The 6,983-nt window shown below is 35.6% G+C and overlaps 1 long non-coding RNA gene across 1 annotated transcript in view; it reads right to left on the minus strand.

Moving 5' to 3' along the window:
* Positions 1-6,405, minus strand: part of LOC149778700 (uncharacterized) — a 140,487-nt gene extending 134,082 nt beyond the window's left edge. The window contains exon 1 of the long non-coding RNA XR_016415361.1: positions 6,298-6,405. This is a non-coding gene — a long non-coding RNA (uncharacterized LOC149778700). The remainder of the gene's footprint in view (positions 1-6,297) is intronic.
* Between the last annotated feature and the right edge of the window lie 578 nt (positions 6,406-6,983).

Consider the following 6,983-nt stretch of genomic DNA (forward strand, 5'->3'; position numbering starts at 1 on the left):
ACTGAAGACAAATGTTCGAGCAAAGTAAAAATAAATTGCACAACTTTAGGACTATATGTGGTTCGAAAGTAACTTCAAGATAACGTAATCCGACTTTATTTACTTAGTGAGTTATTAGGTAAATTTTACACATCAATAAATACCCAACCATTATCATTTAATCCATATAATTCCAATTTACTTCCTTTCCGTCATCGTATCAGCAAATTTCATCAACAAAGTGTTCATTGTTAATTAGCTCGAAGTTTTTTTTCATTAGCCTCTTCAACAAAACTTGGTGGATGCCGTTTAAATCAAGAAATTCTTTCTTTTTTTAAATTTATATTACGCATGCGTATGGTACGTGTTGCTATTTCATTTATTGTTGTTGCTATATACGCATTTCGATTTTTCAAAAGCAAAATCAAGTCCAATTTTATTGAGATCATTTTTTGGTCATATGACCTTGGTCTTTAATAACATGTGGTAGAGCATATTACAATAAATTCAAAAGATTGGCTTGTAGAGCCTGTCATGCTTTCTTTGGCAAAAGGGACTAGTGTTGCAGTGAAGGAATGACTGTGCAATTACATTGTTTTAATTTCTAATGTGCGATTTTAATCAGGGAGTTGTAAATTTTGATCGCAAATCACCGGGGACGGTGGGTGGGGGGTTGTTTTTATTATTTGTAAGGCGTTCGTATAGATGAAACACACTTAAAATGACCTGGAAACAGAACCAAAAGTAGTCCGCAGAATTTCCCGATGGGTAAACAGGGAACCAAAATGTAGTCCGTATAATTTACCTCTGTGTAACTAGGAACCAGAAGTAGTTTGCAGAATTTACGGATGTATAAACATGGGAAAAAAAAGTAGCCGGCAGAATTTGCTGATGTGCAAAAAGAGGATCAGATACAGTGTGCACAATTTACCGATGTATGCAAAAATTCTTGATCAGTATCACATGACCGTTTATATCCAATCAGATTGCAAAAAAAAATTCGGTCCATTTATAACAATTAGAATTATAAAACGTAAAAAAAATGTTTCAAATTCTGTAAAATGTATATAAAAACGATGAAGGTAGCAAATGTAAAATCCTTAATAGATGTGATCACAGTTTGTTGTATAAACCGCATTCCCTCAAAACGTCCAAAATTTTCTATGGTGGTATATTATCATACAGTTTCTTTATGAGGCTCAAATGAAAACGCTTTTGTCTAACCGAATTGATTCTGATGCAGTTGACAAGAATGTGTTCCATTGTCATCGGACATTGGCACGTGTGCGCTCGAGTCAAGGTCTATCTGTCAGGAGGTATGCACAAGTCAGATATGTGTCCGATACGTGATCGGTACGACACCTCCTCCTATGTACGATTTGTTGTATATAAAGAAAGCCTCTCGCCAATAGATTGCTTGATGTTCTTAAGTTTGTGGAGTTTTTATTTCACATATTTTGTCAAGTAGGACGAACAGCTGGTTTGTACAACAGCTAGGTCACTATTTGGTTATGTCATTCGGTAGATCGTCGGATGCGTAATCCATGAGTCGCGGATTCGATACATTCCAGGCGATTCTACACATCTACACTCTCCTCCACCTGAAAAACAACCTTTTTACTACTTTTGTTTTCTTCACATTAGACGACGACATATCGATGTTAAGTCTAGACCTATTTGCCATCTCCGCCTAACAAAGATCAAATGCAAAAGTTGTAGACGTGCCTTGCATTGAATGATGTTGGCTTGAGCTCTGTATTCGTTCAATTTCTATATAGAAGTGTAGTATTCTTAGTTATCTTTTGTTGCTAGCATCCATTTATATTGCCACTAACTCTCTCATTGCGTATCCAACACGTTATAATCGCGTTGTAAACAAATTTTTGCTCTAATTCACCAACCATAATAAAATTAAATATAGAAATATTAGAAGTTCTTATTTTCTTGCAATTCATCGCTCTAGGTGTGTCGTCGATAGTGATTACTTTTTTCAAACTTGTGTCTTGGTTGAGACAAGTAGTACCTCTAACATATTTTGCAATACGAGAAATGACACAAAGACGGTACATTACAAAACAGGTTGAAAACGATACGAGGACGAGACGATATGATTAGACAGAATGTTTAAAACAGCACGATACGGTAAGACATTATTTGAACTGTTGTTTTTAATGTTAAGGTTTCTACTCGTTTTGACAGAACTTACGTGAAATCGATTAACTTTGTGGTATTAAATCAGTAAGCGGATTTCAACAACGACAGGTAGTTAGACCATGCGAAACTATCTTGAAAAGGCACGAAACGGTACCGAGTCTCAATAGATGATTGGTGGACAGATAGAAACGGTATTAAACCGGCACAGACATATAGGCGATTAAAACGATCAGAACTGGTACGGCACGGAAAAGGTAAAAATGTGGTTGCAAAAGTCGTTACAAGTAGTGAATGTGGATTATTAACAGCATTGAAATATATAGTTTCAAAAGAAGATGTACTGATGCAAAACAACGTGGTCATATTTGAAAAGGGCCGTTATGATTTATATAATCAACAAAATAATTAAATATATTTAAATATTGTCGACTTTAAAATTGAGATTCTGTCAAAAGAAAGCAAGATTTGATTTATAACCTTTGATACAACAGGTAGAAGGCATATATATATATATATATATATATATATATATATATATATATATATATATATATATATATATATATATATATATATATATATATATATATAAGTGGTATTAAAGCGTCTGGCTTTCTTAAAAATAAAGAAGGGAGAAGGCTACTTCCACTTTCCTCTTTCTTAGTATCCATGACAAGGCGCAAAGCTCAGCGATCTCAAGTAAACACAAATGGTAAATAAAGTTTCTTGCGCAACGGAGATGTTTCTTTTATCTACACCACAACTGCGTTGCATTAATTTTGGGCTGACCCACACCATCAGACATGTAGCTTATCTGGGTCATTCGCTAAGCCTTTAATCCTTAACCTCATTAAATAGTTTTAAAAGTGATCAGATTAGGAGTAATTAATTGTATTTTAATTTGCCAAGTAGCAGCTATTTCGTACTTTATTCTGACCGTGTCTGACACGTGAAAAAGATAAAAAGTATGTTTGAGAAAGATGCATATCGACTAAGCCTTTTGTTTTAGCGACAACGGTATGATCAAATTTACTTTAATCCCCTTAATACAGGATTATAGTTAACATTAAATCGTGTGTGCTGAACAATATGTTGATTAGTCTGTTTTGCCGTAGAGCAACACATGTAGGTTATTTAGTGCCAAGACAATTGGAGTAAAGTGCCTTACCCAGGGATGCACCACCACGATAACCTATCCGGGATGATCTTATGGTAGGGTGTGCTAATCAAAAGGAAATGGTTTTGACCATTGTAAAATAAAAACTTGCCTTATTTTTAATAAAAATATTGCGCTAGATGTGTTTTGACATACTGGTAATTTGCAAATGAAAGTATACCTTCATATCCGGACAAAAAATGACACATGCAACGCAAAGCAACAGCATTATCTGATCAGACAATGCTTATCTAACAACTCCTGTACGGTCTTCATTGAGCTCAATGTCCAAATGTATACTATTTACAGTTACACTCATCGTGAAGAATGCGAATCAGTGCACCATAAAAGTCCCTTTGTGTCGTCCTGTGATCGATTTTAAATCTAACTTAAAACAAAAAATAAACTACCATAGCATTACGTTCACTTGTATCAGACCAGGTCTAATGCTGTAATATGAAGCCATGAAAACTACACTCATATCAGGCCAAGCCGTACTCCATAACATGTTGCCATGAAAACTACACTTGTAACAGGTCAAGGCTAATTCTTTTTATATAGTGCCATAAACTAAATTTAAACAAGACTTTTATCTGCCAATTCTGCAACATGTTACCAGAACAATTGCATTTTTATATGGCCATAGCTAATTATGTAGGAATGCGCCATGAAAACAAGACTTACAGTTATCTGGCCAAGGCTAATTATTTACCTTTGCCATGAAAACTACACTTTGCCATTTCATGGCCAAGGCAATTTTTGTCAAGTGTTTGTCACTAAATAAACCCTTTTATCTGGCCTATGTTAATTCTGTAACATATTGCCAGGATGCCTAAAGTTGTTATCTGGGCAAGGCTAATTCTGTAAAATGTTGCCATGTTCACATATCACTATCCGTGAATCTGACTGCTTCAAATAAGTCAATGAAATCCTTGCACGGTATCCTCATTATTGATTGACTTCGACCACGGGAATTTCGCTTCGCGCGCCTTCTGGAAACCCTTTTTATATATAACTATCAACAATATGGTAGTTGTCTTTCCAATTGGTAGCGTAAAATCAGGAAAAATAACAAAAGTAGTTACGTATGTCGGAACAGGGCCCTTTTACCATATACAAAATTAGCCTAATGCCATGCAAAAGCTAAAATATGAGTAAAACCTTTTAACATTCGTCTAGTAAAAACATGAAAATTTTGGAGATGCAATAAAATGCATCGCGCTGTCCAACACAAACATACTGAGTCTATATGCAGAATGAGGGATCCAGAGGGGTTGATAGGTCTAAAGCGGTCGCCGTTACGGATCACTGCCAGTCTGCGTGGGGTCGAGTCTCATGCTCGGCCAGTGTGGGTACGTGAGAGAGCTTGCCAGTAGCTTCTCGTGAACCAGAGCCTAATTTAGACAAACTTACTAAATTCGTGAATGAAAGGGTACCCAATCATGTGAGTTTCAACATTCCCTTAATAACAATAAATGACACTTTTGATATTCTCAATAAACTTGACACAAATAAATCAGCTAATCTAGATGGAATTTACCCTAAAACTCTGAAAATGTCGACTTTATCAATCTCAGAGTCATTGAAAGAAATAATTAACTGTAGTATCACTTCCTGAAAATTCACGGAGTCATTAAAATTAGCACAAGTATTCGTAATTTATAAGGGAAAGGAAAAGAATGAACCATCCAACTATCGACACATATATGTTCTATCTGTACTTTCAAAAATTATTGAAAACATGTCAGCAAGCATATTTTCAGATATCTTGCCAAGTACCAACTCATCCATAAAGCACAGTCAGGTTCTCGACAGAATCATTCATGTCAAACTGCACTGACAAAACTTATAGACCAATGGCTACTAGCAGTCGAACCAGGCGAACTTACTGGCGCAATCTTGATTGATTTTTTAAAAAAAAGCGATGGATTTAGCTGACCATTCGGTGCTCAATAATAATTTTATTTTTAGCCTACAAGTTTTCTCCAAACTCAGTTGCCTGGTTCACGTCATATCTCACTAACATATACCAGGTTGTTTGCACGGGTAAATGTACATCCGAACCAAGTCATATCTTAAGTGGTGTTCCTCAAGTATCTATATTAGGGCCTTTTATTTTTCTACTATTTATCAATGACGTAGCCTTTTATCCAGCGCACTCTAACACAGATCATTTCTCTGACGAGTATACATCGCATTTATCTGCAATGGCTACCTTTACAAAAACGTATTCTTTATTTTTTTTTAAATCATGACATATAAGTCTGTAAATGGTGTTTCTCCAGATTATATCTCTAACCTACTTGAATTAAGCTCATCAAATACTGAGCGTAATCTCCGATCGAAGACTAACAACGATCTCCAGATTCCGTGGTCGAAAACCAATCATTACAAAAGCTCATTTACTGGTTCAGCACCTACTGTTTGGAATTCCTTACCACTTAGGATACGTAATTCAACTTCCCTTGCTTCTTTTAAAATATCATTATATAAATTCTTTCTTGACCAGCTGGAAGGACATATTAATAGCTCTGAATAGTAAACATTGTCACACATAGTCATTCATGTTAAATATGTATGAAAGAGTGCGCGACGATACCTGATTATATGCATGGTCTTGTGTGTGTGTGTGTGTGTGTGTGTGTGTGTGTCCTTTTATGTTAACATAGCCAATTACAGAAACTGAGGACTACATGGCAGATGGGTCAGTCATGACCAAATGTGTTATCCTCGTTAAAGAAAGTTTATTATTATTATTATTATTATCAGTGGAATCTTCCCGGTGTTCTTCCTCACCCAGTAATACTGGCCGCCATGTATAGCCTATCTTGTACTAATAAGCTGTCATTAAACCCCATAACAACATCTAAATGCTGAACGTCGCCCGACATCCTACTGCAGTATAGACGGTGCCCTTTCCACTGCTGCTACCACGTGGTATGATCTTGCCCCTCACTATCTGGACAAGATTGGTTTAAATATCAGCTTATAGAAGTAAATAAACTCACCTCTCGAAAGAAGAGTATGTCAAAAAAATCCTGGTCTCTCAACTGACAAACATCCCCTGTTGAAAAACGATGTTGCCTGTGTTATGTCATATTACTGATTGAAGGAACATTTGCTCTATACGTTGTCATTTGTGAAGGCACAAATGATCTACTTCTAAATGTTACTGGCATTGAATTATGCAATATTGTTTCCTCTCGAGTCTGGAAATGAGCAAGAATTGAAAGGGCATCGTCTAAGCCGGAATTAATGTAAATGCCATAACTATTTGTTCCCAGTGCCTAGCCTTCTTTTCGCATTTAAAGAAAGAGCAGAATCTGAGTGGACAATGATTTATGGATTTACATTTCCTATAAATAATTTATTACGTACATCATAATTTGGATAGAAATATGATACTGAAGGTTGCACCAAAACAAAAGTGATGTGATTATTTTGTACAAGCCACTTATCCTTATTTAGAAGAAAGTCTTGTCATTATTATGATACTAAACGAATAATATCCGTTTGAACTAACAACCAGGACATTAGTCTATATTTTTGGATGCAATGTACGTATGTATGTATGTATGTATGTATGTATGTATGTATGTATGTATGTATGTATGTATATATGTATGTATGAATGTATGTATGTAATCTTCTGAAAGTCATTTATAGCTACTGTGCCTGGCTTCGTGCTCGCCAT

The sequence above is a fragment of the Sinohyriopsis cumingii genome, chromosome 17, assembly GCF_028554795.1.
Source record: "Sinohyriopsis cumingii isolate HCF-2022 chromosome 17, ASM2855479v2, whole genome shotgun sequence".
NCBI lineage: Eukaryota > Metazoa > Mollusca > Bivalvia > Unionida > Unionidae > Sinohyriopsis > Sinohyriopsis cumingii.